At 38.2% G+C, this 16,227-nt stretch overlaps 1 long non-coding RNA gene across 2 annotated transcripts; it reads left to right on the top strand.

Annotated features, from left to right (window-relative positions):
• The first annotated feature begins 369 nt into the window (after window positions 1-369).
• Window positions 370-15,767, top strand: LOC139695799 (uncharacterized). 2 transcript variants are annotated; one of them, XR_011702394.1, is made up of 5 exons: window positions 370-621; window positions 7,615-7,752; window positions 7,932-8,059; window positions 11,154-11,292; window positions 15,521-15,767. It is a non-coding gene; the product is annotated as an uncharacterized lncRNA (long non-coding RNA). The 2 variants fall into 2 exon arrangements; XR_011702393.1 differs by having other exon boundaries at window positions 7,612-7,752.
• Window positions 15,768-16,227: the final 460 nt, after the last annotated feature.

The raw sequence follows: 16,227 nt of genomic DNA, 5'->3' as shown, positions 1-16,227 counted from the left end.
TAAATTAATAGTTATTCTAACCATTGTCAATCTTTTCACCTGTATCTGAAAAATCTTTTGACCTGTTAAAGAATAAACAGAAAGTTAACGAGTTAATTAATTTTTCTCCGATGTCATTTAAAGTTACCTGGGATACCCTATGATCTCAAGTGTATGTACAAAAGGACTAATTCCTCTTTTAATTTATTTTATTATTGGATTAGATATGATTTACTAATTTACAAATTCATCTACTGGTGTAATGTGTGGAATTGAGATCCACTCCTTCCATATGAGTCGGTCACTTTTATAGACCCTTCTGCTGTTGCTCATGAATTGCTGTTATCAAGAAAACAACAGAATATCGGAAACCCGCTTCAAATTGTCGTAACTCTTGTAATGTTCTTTTGTGTAAATAATTGAACTTATTTGCGTAATATATGAAAAGATCCATATAATTAACGTTATGTTGTCCAATCAATCATCCGGCGCAATATAAAACGTTTACAATGTGCGATACAATTGAATTTGTAGTATGCAGATTGTGTTTAAACTGTGGTGGACTAAATAAATATTTTCGATAAGAATAATAAATTGGAATTAATGTTGGAGAAGACCATAGAGGATTTAATAAATTTAAAAGTAAGTGAGATCCATGTGTGGCGTGCTTTCTAAAATATTTGTTGAGATACTTAGTGAAATTTATAAGCAAGTGGATTGTAGATGCCGTAGGAATTGGGATAAAGTATAGTGATAAGTAGGCAAGAAGACGTTTGAGCATTCTGATGTTAATATATGTCATTGAAATATTTTATTAGGTTGTGTAGGATACAATTTACCCCTGGTTGGTTTGTTCTGCCTGCATGGAGAAGGTCACGGAATTCCGGCTATTTAAGAGTCGATGTGCCAAGTGTTTGTTTGTTTTCTACAATGGCATCCAAAAGGGGTACAATCCTGCATCGAAAGACTGGACAACCAATCGAGAGAATGTCAGTTGTATCCATTTAATTGAACTATTACTGTAGCAAAGTCATCTTTTTCCCAAAATGAATATTTCAATGCATCTTATTTGATTAATATGCTGAATAATCCATTCTCGTGTCTCACATCATTATGATCAATCGCAGGCATTTAGAATTTAGTCGTGATTAATCACCCTTCGTGTAGCGAAACATGGAAAAGTAAAGTTGTTTTCCTAACTATCCATTTCACCGTTCTCACATTTGCATTTCAAAAGTGCCCTATCTACGCTTTCAATCATCCTGCATCTTCAATGACCATGTTTCCGCGCCGTACATGACTACGCTCCATATCAATGTTAATGCGACCATTTTCTTAAAATCCTTGCTTTACGTCCCTGTCAATTCAATGTATAAAATAATTAAAATCAATCAAGATCATTTTTATATGACCTTTTCACCCTACTGAACAGAAGGGTACGGTATGACTGAAAAATCCAGAGCTTCAACGGCCGGTAGATAGTCGTGGCCTAGCTCTCCGTGGGCCAAGTTCAGTTAAGTCAGGAAGGTTGTATTCGATTCCCGGGTACTTCTTTATGGGGACAGTGGTAAGGGGTGAATTTAACATAATGCCGTATTGCGTGAACTCTACCATCACCTATCAAGCCGACATTCCGTTTGAGTTCTGTGTTCATTGTTTATAAGGAGGAGACTGATGTCCCGAGCCATGACATTTAGGGTTTGGAGAGGCCAGGCATGGTTGATGGTACATCAAGTATTGTGTGGGCGTTGAGTAGTACCATGGAATCGGTTTAAAATTCTGTAGGAACCACAACAGTTGAGATAGAGAATGCGTAAGTCCATGGAGTGAATTTGATGCCCATTAATAATTACAATGAAGTGGTGATTCAGGTGAGTGAATTAAGCAGTTATGCATTGCAGTCAAAACCAATGCTGTTTCACAATTATTATTATAATTATAGTATCTTAAAAGTGTTGGGTTCTTTCGTATGCTGAGGGTGAAAGAAAGAGAAAAAAACAACTTTGCACTTCCACACACTTTTCATATAACACACCTTTCTTTCACCCTCACCATGAAAGAATTCCACAAAGTTAAGCCTGAAACTGTTAGGTTTTTTCGTATGCATTGTTAAAAACACTATAGCTTTCTCTGTCAGTGTCCATTCAATAACCTACACTGAAATGATGAACCATCATTTAATATTTATTCCAATTTATTTAATGGTGGATACAAGCCATTTAACTACTGCCTGTAATAGGAGTTACTTGTATTGGTTAATGACTGACTCCCAAAATGTTCTCGTGCTATATAATTATGCACAAGAGTTTGGTCCAAAGGATTTGGTGCCGTAATGCTTTTATTTTGCTATGCTAACAGTTAGAGATAAGGCGGGTAAGGTAATAGTTGACGCAGGAAAGATGGGTGGGAAACGGGGAGTCCGGATGGGCAGTGTTAGGAAGGGGTGTAAGGCAGGGTTGCCCATTATCACCGTCGCTGTTCAACCTGTATGCAGAGGAAATGATCAAAGAGGCATGGGAAGAACTGGAGATAGGAATGAAAGTGGGCGGGGAATTCGTAAAATCAGTTAGGTTTGCTGATGATCAAGCGTTAGTTGGTCAGTCAGCCCAGGGGTTGCAATCATTGCATAGTGCATTGGAAATTCAGTGCGACAGGTATGGGATGAGAATCAATATTAATAAAACAAAGGTTATGCGATTTTCTAGAAAGAAAAAGGCCAAGCTTAACATTAAAGTAGGAGGGCAAAAACTAGAGCAGGTAGAACAGTTTACGTATCTCGGTAGTGTTTTGGACCAACACGGTCAAAGTAGTAGGGACTTAAGGCGAAGAATTGCGCTAGGCAAAGAGGCTTTCACAAGGAGGAGGGAGTTAATGACGGGGACGTTGAGTAAGGATGTTAAGAAAAGACTCGTAAAAACTTTGATATGGAGCGTAGCTATGTACGGTGCGGAAACTTGGTCATTGAAGCAGGAGGATAGACGTAGATCGGAGGCTTTTGAAATGTGGGTGTGGAGAAGAATGGAGAAGGTGAATTGGACAGAGAAGAAAACAAAGGAGGAAGTACTTGGTATGGTGGGCGAAGAGAGGGGTCTGTTGGGAGAAATCCTTTGGAGGCAGGAAAAGTGGATGAAGGGGGTGTTGACCGGCAGTGGGATGTTAAAGACTGTGATAGAGGGTAGAATGTTGGGCCAAAGAGGAAAGGGAAGGAACAGGATAGGGATGTTGGATGGGATGAAGGGAGGAAGAAAGTACTCAGAGATGACGAGGGACCTGATATAGAGTAGGATGATGGATTTTTGTTTTGTTAGGAACAATAAAATGTTTGTTTGGTAGTTGTGTCCATCCAAAAACCTACCTAAACCGGTAGATTACCTTAAAAAAAAATATACGAGGGTGGTTCAATAAGTACCCGCATTTGACAACAAAGGGCGTTCCTGAGGGAAGTTTATGTTATCATCGTGTGCTGCCATCTATCAAACGACGGTAAAACAAATTTAAGACTGATGTAAAGGTTAGTTTGTATTTGGCAACCATTCGAGTAAGACGTGTTTTGTGATTTTCACTAAGATGGAAAATGAGCAGAATCGTTTGGTAATTCGCTTTTTATTTTTGGATGGGAAGAAATGCGAGGAGATAAAAGCAAAGTTGGATGCTGTTTATGGGGACACTTCGCCATCTATGACCACAGTTAGACATTGGTTCAACAAATTTAAACGTGGGCAAACATCTGTTTTTGATGAGGAGCGACCAGGATGCCCGGCAGACGTGGTTACCGAGGAAATCATTCAAAAAGTCCACCCCATGATTCTCGCTGATCGATGAACAAAAGTGCACAAAGTAGCAGTGGCTGTGGGTGTGTCGACTGGAATGGAAATTAATATTTTACATGATAAGTTGGCGATGAAAAAATTGTCGGCCTGATGGGTGCCGCGATTGCTCACAGTGGACAGCAAACTGATTCGGCTGTCAACTTCATGAATTGCATGAACTATGTCATGAATTGCTGCTGCACCCCCATATTCACTTGATCTGGCTCCCTGAGACTTTTTCTTATTCCTTAACATGAAGAAATGGCTCGTGGGAATAAAATTTAGCTCAAACGAGGAAGTTATCGCCGAGACAGGCATATTTTGGAGAGTTCAACAAATCCTATTTTTTGGAGGGGTTAAAAAAATACCCGGAACATTGGGAGAAGAGTATCTTTCTAAAAAGGGGCTATGTTGAAAAATAAAAAAACATTTTTGAAAAAAAGGTTTCTTCATTCCTAACACGGGTACTTATTGAACCGCCCTCGTATATGTAACTAATCCCTGTTCCTCAAGGTACGTCCAATCCATCTAGTTCTTCTTTGCTGTATAGATCTCCTTATGGCCTATTCATCTTTTGTCTTCTTTATACTCTATCGTTCCTGACTTTGTCTGTTCATTTAATCCTCAGCATTCTCCTCCACCACCATTTTTTAAATGCTTCTCTTCTTCGTAGGTTCACTTTTCCATAATTCCCTGTTCTACTTGAACATTTTGACAAACTGCTTCCTTATTTGCTATCTTATGTTTTTTGAACAGAGTAGTTGCTACTTTGACCGTGTTGGTCCAATACTACTACTTTGACCGTGTTGGTCCAATACACTTCTGAGATACGTAAACTGTTCTACCTGCTCTAGTTTATGCCCTCCTATTTTAATGTTTAGCTTAGCCTTTTTCTTTCTGGAAAATCGCATTACCTTTGTTTTATTAATATTGATTCTCATTCCATATCTGTTGCACTGAATTTCCAATTCACTCAGCAATGTTTACAACCCATTGGCTGACTGACAAACTAAAGCGTGGTCATCAGCAAACCTAACTGGTTTTACAAATTCCCCATGACTTTCATTCCTACCTCCAGTTCTTCCCATGCATCTTTAATCATTTCCTTAACATATAGGTGGAACAGCAGCGGTGATAATGGGCAACCCTGCCTTGCACCTCTTCCTAACCCTGCCCATCCGGACTGCCTGTTCCCCACCCACACCCGATCAGTCTGAGATATGTACAGGTTGTGGATTAGCCTCCTGTCCATCCAATCTATTCCATATTTTCTGCAATATACTAATTAGTTTTTCCCCATTTACTCTATCATACAATTTTTCTAAATCTATGGAACAGGCAAATACGTCCTGATTGTATTCTATATTCCTCTCAATTAATAATCTCATTACTGCAATGGCATCACTTGTACCTCTCTCCTTTCTGAACCAAACTGATCATCCCCTAATTAATCATTTGCCCTACTCTCTATCCCTTTGTTTATGATCCTAAGAACAACTTTAGCTGCGTGGGATATCAAACTTATTGTCCTATAGTCCTCACATAACGTGGCCTTTACCTTTTTCGGAATAGGAACTAAAACTCTCTATCATTTTGTTGATGATCCCGAGAACAACTTTAGCTGTGCAGAATATCCAAATTATTGTCCTAGAGTCAAGATGAACAATTTACCTTAGTAGTAGTAGTTTTGAGGGGAGGCGACCGACAGCTGAGGTCATTTGTGCCATTAGGGATGGATAGGAAAGGATGAAGGGTGGAGAGAAACCCAGCGTCGGCATTAGCCTACTCTCTACAAAAGGCCCCAAGGGGTCCGCAGCTTAACGTCCCATCCGACGGATGGCGTACTCACTCATAGTGCCCTCCACAAAGCACCTCAAGGAGGGATCGAGATACCACTGAAAATATTCAACACTACCGGGATTTGAAAGGCATTAACCTTTTTTGGAATAGGAAATAACACTGATCTCACAAAGTCTTCCAGTCAGATTCTTTCCTCATAGATACTACAAATCAGCTCATATAGCCTCTTCCTCCCACATTTTCCTAAAACTTTTAGTAGTTCCGCAGGAATGTTATCCACCCCTACTGCCGTATTTAGTGTCATCTCCCTTAATGCCCTTTCTATGTCATCTTTGATGAGTATGTCCCACTAGTACCCCTACAATTTTTGGGTCCCCCCTCATAGTTCTTTCAGATTTATAGAATGTATGCATTTAGCATACATTTTTGAACTCAATAGAATAAAGAGTGAAGTGGAGGATGGGGATGAAGTGGATTATGCTACAATGCAATCATATTTTGGCATTTGGGTACAAAGAGGAATTCCAAGATCTAGTTTCCCTGCTAGATTTGAGGCTGGTGGAAATGGTGACTTAGTCGATTACAGTTAGTCAGATGGAATATTTGAACATTTTATCTGTGACAATTAATGTTGCTACATAGCACAGCAATAAAATATGTATACACATGAATGAGTAAATGGAAAAACGAATAAGCAGCAAACAAAATGGAGAAGCTTTAATGAAGACTGCCTCGACACCAGTGGGAAGATTATGAAGTTGTATTTTAAAATGATGCTTTTGCAGGATGCATAAGCCTTGTATGAGCAGCTTTTTCACTCACCGTCCACTCTTGGTAATCATAATTTTTATAAAATAATGAGTAAGAACAACTTAATTCTCCTCTTCTGCAATTTGCAGATGATTAATTATTTAGTGACACCAGACCAATATCCCAAAAAGTTGTTCAAAATAAAGCCTTGATGATAATACGTTATTACCTTGGAAAAATCGTCTAGATTGTAAGGCCTACATTACAAAAAAAAAGTCTTGTTCCGGCATTTTATCATGCAAACTTTGTAAAGCAGAGAGTAGATATGTTTGGAATATGATTCTGTGCACAGGGAAAGATAGGGAACACAAAATTGTAGGAGAGGAGTTGATGTGTGACATTTTACCTAAACATAATGGACTGTGCTCACACTTTCAGAAAAGTTGCCGAGCAAAGATTTTGTGATAGGTCTAGACAAGTATTGCGGCAGTAATGAGCCGTAGAAATTTCTGAATATGATGGAACCTGTAAGATGCATTAGGAACTGTAACATCAAAATAGAACGAATTGTTGGAAGTTATCATGACAAACAAAAATGAAAATGGCACAAATATTGGCTGTCTTTAGGAATAATTTGATGGTTTTGAAGTGGAAGGACAAGAGGCATGTTTGTGAAAGGAGCGGCATTCATGATGTTAGATCTGAATTCTCTATCAAATGCCTTTTCAAAATCTACCAAACAGGCGAAGTCTTCCTTATTGTTCTCTATATACCTCTCAATTAGTGATCTCATTACTGCAATGGCATCACCCGTACCTCTCCCCTTCCTAAACTCAAACTGATCATCCCTAATTAATCATTTGCCCTAATCTCTATATCCTATTGTTGATGATCCGGAGAACAACTTTAGCTGCATGAGATATCAAACTTATAGTTTTGTAGTCCTCACATGATGTAGCCTTTACCTCTTCTGGAATAACAACTAACACATCTCACAAATTCTTCCAGCTACATTCCTTCCTCATAGATTCTACTACTCAGTTCATACAGTCTCATCCTTCCACATTTTCCCAAACTTTTTAATAGTTCTGCCTAGTTGTTATCTAACATTGGGTAATATCATATTATGCAATTTTTAAAAATAATATAAAACCCTCCATCAAGAATTAGTGATGCATAAAATGCAAAATATGACATGAAACGATTGGCTCCATTTCCCGTTCTATCATTTTGGGTATATTTCCTGCGCCTTCAATGGGACTGGCTTGCATAGCAGTTCAATGAATGCAAGTATGATGCCTATGCCTGATCGCCAGCGCTGCCTACTGGCTGGCCAGCCTATTATTCATTCCTTGGTGAGATTTGAAGCGGGGCAGACCACGAAGTGAGTCTGATGCTGGATCGAACAGACAATGTAAGTCTTCATCAACCAGAAAAATATAATGTAAGCTTTTTCATATATTTTGAAAATAGAAATATTGGTAATCAGAAAGCTCATTCACCATGCATTTCAAACGGAAGTGAGAGGAAGGTTTGAAAAAGCACCAATGGTTTGCTTTTATTCCATTCGCCTTCTTTGGCATGGCGGGATAGTGAAGGACTGGATTTTGCTTGGTGGGCCCAGGTTTGCTGCAACGTGACTTCTAGGACGTTACAGAGAAAACCGCAGTTGGCATAGGTGAACCTCAAATGATACCACGCGCTAAAATGCTGAAGATGTGGTGAGCTATACCCTAGTATTGTTGTTGGTGCATTATTCCATATTTTCATTGTTGAGCATCTCTAACCTGGCAATGAGGAGACCTAAGTTGCAATGGGTTTCAGATTTTTAACTTATTCTTTTTTTATTCAATGGTATTTTCAATCAAGCAGGTGATGACTTGATAATGAAGTTAATTAATTTATCCAGAGTATGAGAAAATTTTATTATGTCACTATCATTATTATTTTTTACCTTTTTCCATCAGTTAAGTATTTTTGTTTGACATGTTTTGGTTTTCTTTTTGGATGTCCCTTAACAGCATGGAACCAAGTTTTCATTTTGGTTCATCAAGGGAACAGTGCAATGTCCATAATGAGATTGTTTTCGTGATAAGCACAATAATCAATTGATATCTCGTCCCAAAAAATTTCAACCTTTTTGTCGTCTTCTAAACTTTCGTCTTTGTCATTTTGCCCCAAATTATTTATCCTTTGGTCTTTAATTTGATGCACAGCAAGGGTATCCAAATCCTTCCTCTATTGGAAATATATAGCATGAGAAGAGAGCTTAAAATAGGCATCTTCATGAAAGTAAGTGTAATTGGTACACCTTAATAATATTGCTATGATTAACAAAAAAATGCTACCGCTAGTATTTCCACTTTGAAAAAAATGAACCCAACACAATGAGTACCTCAAGTGCAGAGGACAAATTAGCTAATTGTGAAGGAGGTAAAATCATCCACTTTATGTTAGTTATGTAGCGCAATCATTCAGCCTTCCAGTAGTCTTAAATCAAACAATTTTAGGTATTTTTATGCAAACTTTCATATGTTAAAGAATTTCACTGGTTGAATAACTGATTGGAGCACTTTTCCAGTTGATAAAATTCTTTATATTCCAACCGGGTTTTGATGTATTACATCATCATCAGGTGACGAACTGACATTGTGTGCCCTCTTATATACATTTAAGATTCTGGAAGGAGGGGAGAGGATGTGGTAGGAAATGAGGGGAGGGAGGGAGGGAGAGAGAGGGGGGAAAGGTAAAGGAAATGTTTACAAAGGATAGTGGAAAAACAGCATTACAACCTCGATAAAAAACAGTCTTGGGGTGCAAAGTGGTCCACTTGGCTGAATGGCGGCAGTCACCAATAACCTAGCAACAGCCTGGACAATGCCAATAGGTGGGCCAAGGGTTGTAGACCCAGGGGATGAGGCCCTTCTGGAAGGGTGGCAGCAGAATACCTGACACTTACCTCAAACACTGGGGGGAGGGACACAGAAGGACGGGGGTGTCAAGCATGGCCAATGTTGACCACCGAAAGTTGATGTAATGGAGGAGGGGGGAGGAAGTGAACTGCATGTCATTGAAGAGGGAGGTTTTCTTCTCTACTCATTGGGCAATTTCCAATTCACCTAACTTTCTGCAATTATTTGATGCATGTAGCATTTTTAATTTGAAATCAAACTCACATCAAACATGTGGTTTGTCTCGAGTAAGTGTTTTGCGATCATTGCTGTGGTGTTGCCTAAGATTGTGCACTTCTCGTGTTCTTTGATTCGGCTGGAGAAATTCCAACCCGTTGGGGCTTTTCCAACACGTGTATGGCTTTGCACTGGAACTGTATCACATAGTGCACATCGCACTCTTCTTTGTATTGTCAATGGCATCTTTGTTTTTGCAGAGGAGTTGCAATATGTTGAAAGGGGTGTAAAAAGAGACTAAATTTGTCTTTCAGAAGTGCATTGGCTAACTGGTGTGATGATTTGTTGATAAAGGGGATTTTTTACCATTTTTGGGTTTCCATGGCCTGTTCCATTTGTAGGGGTGGCAAGCTTTATCTAACATCTTAGGGCAAACGGAACAGACCACAATGAAGGGATGTGTCATCTCAGCAAGTTCACAAGACCGAGCGATGTTCTATCAGGTGGAATTTGTTGCCTACTCTGCGAGGGGGTCCTGATCTCTGGATGCCAGTCCGCCTGATATCATTTTGATATGTCAATCATTTGTTCAGTATGTTCACACCTTTGCAAAAATGCTGCTTTTTTTCTTGGTGATGAATTTATTTTGTATGCACTCGTTAAGACATGTTGGCTGTGGTATTTTTATTTCCTACTCCTTTGAGTATGGTTTCCAATATTTTTTCTATCTCACCATATGTTGTAGTCTTGCTCAAATTTCCATACTACAATCTTTGGTTTCCCTGCGCAAATGACCTTAGCTGTCGGTCGCCTCCCCTCAAAACTACTACTACTTGGTTTCCCAATTCTCAATTATTTACCAAAAGATTTGCATTGGTCGGTGAAAGGTGCAGGGAGGGGGTGTTCAAAGTCACCAGAAATTGTTTTGATTATGAAAAGAAGGCACACATTTTATATATCCCCTCCAAGGCACTTTTGGTAGTTTATGTAAGAATATTTTGAACATTAAAATTTTATAGTTCATGAAAACTAAATCAATGTTTTTGCTTAGATAAGTCAATCTATAATCTCCTCCCATTTCATCTCCGCAAGGGCAAGATATTATTACATAAGCACGCATTTATAATTAATTATCTAAAGAAAAATTTCTATTTCACAAGGGACTAACTAATTTTTTTCTTTAACTGGACTTTCTGATGGCAGAGTTCATGTACAGGGGTTCATGTACATTCATTTAAATGTTAATAACAGAATCAAGTAAATTTAGGCAAACATGAGTGGTGATTGTTTTAACAGGATGGCTGCCTAACTATTAAAAACCATGAAAATAGAATGATTATTTGCTCCAGATTTTGAAAACCATGAAAAATTAAATGAAGTTAGTGTTGAAACCATGCTGCTCCTGGGAATTTTCGTCATGTAGGTGAGTTGATGGACAACTGTTTCGCCCCCAGTCCTGGAGGTGTCTTCAAGTCAAAGTAATTTGCATTGTTTTTTTTCAGTTTTATAGGTTTTTATTTCCATAAGAACAGTGTACAAGAAATATATAAAATATATGGTGGAAACATAACAAAACAATATGGAAACCCCGTTTTAGGATAGACTCCTCTTCGGGGTGGAAAAATTAAATATGGAACGGCTACAATGATGGCAGCGTTTGCGGAAAAAACCTTTCATTTCTTTTCAGCGGGAGCGGTATTGGCCTGGCATTCACCCAAGGGCAGAGGGAAACCCGTAAAACCTCTGCCAGACCACCGGAGAAGAGAGATTGGAAAATGGAGGGCAAAAGGAGAACAGTAACATCAACAGTATTATAGAATATATAGGTAATAAAAGTAATGCAAAAAAGTAGTAACAATGTAGTAACAATAACAAGAGTTCTTGTTAAAAGTTCACTGGAAAATTTACAGATTCATTTTCACTGCATTTTATCACTTTAGTTACGTTGTTTCTTCGTTCTTCAGCGGGGAGGATTTGCATTGCAATTTGGCTGCTATATATAGGAGGCGCTGGCTGGCCGGGAGGTCTCTGATTGGCTCTTTCTTGGTGGCCAATGGGAATCAACCTTTGCCATGTGGGAGCCAGGATGTCCTCATGGTTGAAATTGTTTGGATTCTTTATTATTTCAACTGCTTCTCTTATCAGTCTCAGGAAATTGTTCCCTTCTCTTGCCAGACCTTGCTTGATTGAACTTGTTGTGTGTCCGGATTCTGACCATGCATGTTTGGCAATTGCCGAGAATCGGAACTGTGTTTTATCTGTGGCCCTTTGGTACTCTTTGGTCCTGCATCTCATTGACCTTCCTGTTTGGCTTCCCACAAGTGCATTTTACCTCATATACACCTTCTTGCATGAGATCGGGGATGCAGTCCTTTGGCTTGGGTATTATGTCGCTGATTTTTCTTGATGTGGAGAACCTAGTTGTTATATTATGCTTTTGCAGTAGCTTACTTATCTTTTCGGCCACTCCGGCGACATACGGACTGGTAGCATACCTGTATGTCATTGGTTTTTCTTTTTCAGGCTTCTCCTTGCTCTGTTTCTCGGGCAGAATCACGCCTTGCATCGACTCCATTTCTTTTTTGGTGGTCCTTTGCAGGACCAATTGTTCAGGGTAGCCATTTTTCCCCAGCGCTGAGATGAGGTATCTCTTTTCTGACAGGGGCGATTCGGCATCTGAGATGGTGTAGGTGCATTGAACTAGTGTATTTACTTCGGGGCGGGATGGTGGTGGTATTGCCCATCCAAAAATTGGTCAGTGTGAGTTTTTGTGCAGTATACTGAATGGCCAGGGCTGCCATTTGGCTTTCTGGTCACTAACATTTCTAAAAAGGGTAGGGCACCATTCTGCTCAGTTTCCATGGTGAATTTTATGGCAGGATGCTGCTGATTAAGGTGTCTCAGGAGCAATTCTAGTTCTTTCTTCCCATGTGGCCAGATGATGGTGTCATTGACGTAACGTATACAAAGAGATGGTTTCTTTGGGCAAGCCTTGGTAGCCTTCTTCTAAAATCCTCCATGAAAATGTCGGCCACCACAGACAGGTTTCAGTCTATGATTCAATGGCACTGTTGCTCCTTCATAATTTTGTAACTAATTTTTAGGCTGCCCAAATTTCAGTTTATTTTCATACAAATACACAGAGCCTCCTTCATATAAATGTGTTGGTTTAATTCCCTTTCAAGGTGCCATCCTCTTTCCTAATTACTTAGTGTCTTTGCCACGCCAAGGCATCAGTCCTTGGAGGCTATTATAACAGATTTGGGATGGAAGGGATTTGTTACAGATTGGCAAGGAATATTTACTACCACGCTAAATCGTTGCATATACTAGTTGGAGTGAGGATGCAATCAAATGACCTGAAAGTGGAGGAAACGTGTAGGTGTGTTGTGGGAGGAAAGAGGGTTGCTGGTAGAAATTGAAAGGGAAGAAAAGTTGATGGGAAGGGATATTTGAAGACTGACTTTGAAGGGGGACTTTAAGGTGGAGGAGATGTTGGATGGAATGAAGGCAGGCAAGAATCGAAAAAATCAAATTTAGGGAAAAAATTTTACATAGTGAAACAGGAGGACTACTCAGTGCAAGGAGGACTACTAATAGTATTATACATTCTCAAAGTTCAAAATAAAAGAAATAGTTTCACTGATTATTTCTATTTAAATCCACATGATTATGTTCCTTGAAGGAATCCCTCAAAACATATCTTCCCAGTTGCTTCCTTCCATTAAGGTTTGGGTGATTCCTTCCAATTTCACCTTGACTGTCTTTGTAGAAGCTTTCTCCAATGAGCCCACCAAACTGATAAGTGCTTATCATTAATTATTCAGTATGTGTGTGTTTACTTATACCATTTGTGTTAACACAATTCCTCCTTATTTAATTGACCTGGCTCGTACTTGTGAAGGTTTAAAATCAAGTCATATTTTAAAACTACAATGTAAAAATATAAAATTTAGAACTATTTATAGGTACAAATAAAATGTTCACATGCTAGGTTTAATAGCAGGCACGTTAAGGCTTTCAGAAGGAAGTTCATTGAAATTGTGAATCATTCACTTTTTTCCATTTTATGTAATGATATAATAAGGCGGTCATGCCTGCACATGGTGACGTTTTCTGCCTGACCATACAACACATGACATATCTGCACTACATCACCCAAAAAAACATCCGATCTTGAATTTTTTCTATGCACAGCAGTGGTGCTAGGGCAGCATCATTGTGCACAGTGAAAGGAGACAGCTTGATGCACATTATGAAAATTTATTCTTTGCTCGTCACTTGGGGAGGTCAGTTGGCAGTGGCTGTCTCACTCAAAGGGCGTGTTCATCTCTTTTCAATTTCTCTGAAGAAGATTGAATGAGTTGAGCAGTCAAGAGTAACAGCACATCAGTGGAGGTTCTGGAAGGTCTCAAACCTCTACCCTAAAGTTAGAAAGGCAATGGAAAGGCCAATGATTTGCCATTTTCAAAAGGCTTAACCATTTTAGTACCAACTAACACAGCAACAAAAACAGCTACTATCAATATCAACCAGTAATGGGCCTAAATTCAATTAACAAAGTAGGTAGAAACAAGAAAGTGAAAAGCGGACGTGCATATTTTGAGGTGATCCTCTTCTGGTAGAAGAAAAACAACTGCAACACGAGATTGAATTGAAAGGCAAGATTGAGTTAATATTCTTGCAAAATGATTCAGTCTATAAATACAACAAGATTTACTTTAGCCTGTAGAATTTTCAGTTGCACAGAAACTCATCTAAGCCTATTCAACTAAATGATTGCATTTTCTTTGAATTTATTTGGTGTTATTTAAACAAGCTGTTTATGTGGATCCCTTGGGCATCAATTTTTTTAGGATCTGAGAAATCAGATCATTAGGTCTATAAGTGCCTTTTTATCTTAATTCATGTCTCGTAAATCATGATGAATCCTCCAAAAAATGAAATATATAAATTTCATTCAATTCATTAAATCCTTATGTTATCCTCTTATCTAAACAAATTCCTAATATTGAGTGCTAGGAACTTAAGATACTACTTTGATCTCATTTTGGAAGCACAGCTTATTTAAATTCAACTTAATTGATTTCAACATTTAGTTTAAAAATTTCCGTGAGAATTGCATGACTAAACTTAGTTCTAAATTTAAATTAGGAAATAGACCACTACTGCCGTCTAAAATTGATGACATCATTTTTGCAAACTGAGTGCATTACAAAATTCAATTCTTTGCTGTACACTACTTCCTTCTTTTGCTTCTCATAATTTCTTCATTTTTTCTGCTTTCATTATTTGTCTGCTATATCATGCTTCAACATCTCAAACAAAATCTTTATCCTCAAATGTTTCACCCTTCTTCAACTAATGCCAAATAACTTTTCTCTAAATTTTTCCAAGAATTTTCTTGACTTTCTTTTTAATCTAGCCTACATTCATTTTAATATGGTATTCTCAATATCCTGGTTCAGTTCTTCAGCATTACATAATAGAAATCCATTTTTCCAACATAGTTTATACCCATTCTTTACCCATACCAATTTTTCTTCCATTTCATGAATGGTGCTTTCCAGTTAAACGGTGCCTTGTGTTAAATACTGTTGTTTTAATGCATTCATCAGTGAGTGTTAATTATACTGGCTCATTTGCTTACTGAAGCTGTCTCACAAACCTGGCTTGATTACCATCCTGACATACATTTACCTTCAGCCTTTTCCTCATTTACTCTGCCAAGCTGTAAAATGACAAGTATGGACACAGCTGCACCTAACTTCCCTCTAATTACTGAATTTGATCCCAAATAATTATTCTTATCCTTTACAATTCATGTGATTTGTATACACTTCAGATTAGTCAACTTCTTCCTTCAACATTTTCTCAAACTCCTTTTCAAACTCTTATCCATAAAAACCGAGAATTTCTTGTATACAATCACATGTTAAATTTCTATTCATTTCCATAATTCTATTCTTCTCAATCCATTCTTTTCCACTTCTCATGCTCAGCATGAGTTTTGACAAAGCAAGGCAGGCAGGATATTTCTTCCTCCACTTGCAGGTACTCAGCTTTCCACTGCGACCCTTGGGTGATGACATGCCCATGATCACCACCCAGAAATCAGCTGTGTTAAGAGATGTGAGCATGGTCAGTGCTGATTTCCATCCCTCTCTTGGCCATCCATAACGGCAAGTTTCATCGCCCAAATGCAGTTTAAATCCTGTAAAGTCCTTGTACTTATGCTTCATTATTTAAGTATTTGGTGATAATTGTTATGTGTTTAAAAAATCTGTTGACCAACGTCCAATAAAATAAATGCAATGAAACTTAATGATCTCTGTCATTTCATGTTTGAAATTATATGCATAACCTATATGTGAAGGTACATGAATTGTTTTTCATTTTAGTCGGCATTTTAGGCAGTAATGTATTTAAAATAAAGCAAAGGATGAAATTAATTAGTTAAAGAAATTAAAATCAGGGCTGAATTATTTCATACTGATGCCTACATAATTTCCTTGGAAGTGTCTGTCGAGAGACATTTATGGTGTGTAGTTAAGGGTATTGCATGTAGTTCAAGGATGAGTGGTAAATGATGAAAAGATTACATTTTTCCACTGTTCCTTATTTTGCTACTACTAGTTTCAATGCATAGGCTTCATCATCTTGTTAAAATTAGTCAAGGTCAGTCATACTTCACTGATTTCATACTGATTAAATTATAATGATAACATTACAGTTACAATTACAGTGGAGACGAAATATTC

This window comes from Hetaerina americana, unplaced genomic scaffold, assembly GCF_022747635.1.
Source record: "Hetaerina americana unplaced genomic scaffold, ioHetAmer1.1.p SCAF_64, whole genome shotgun sequence".
NCBI classification, from domain to species: domain Eukaryota; kingdom Metazoa; phylum Arthropoda; class Insecta; order Odonata; family Calopterygidae; genus Hetaerina; species Hetaerina americana.
Note: the sequence above shows the minus strand (reverse complement) of the source record. Positions and strands in the feature narration are given on the sequence as shown.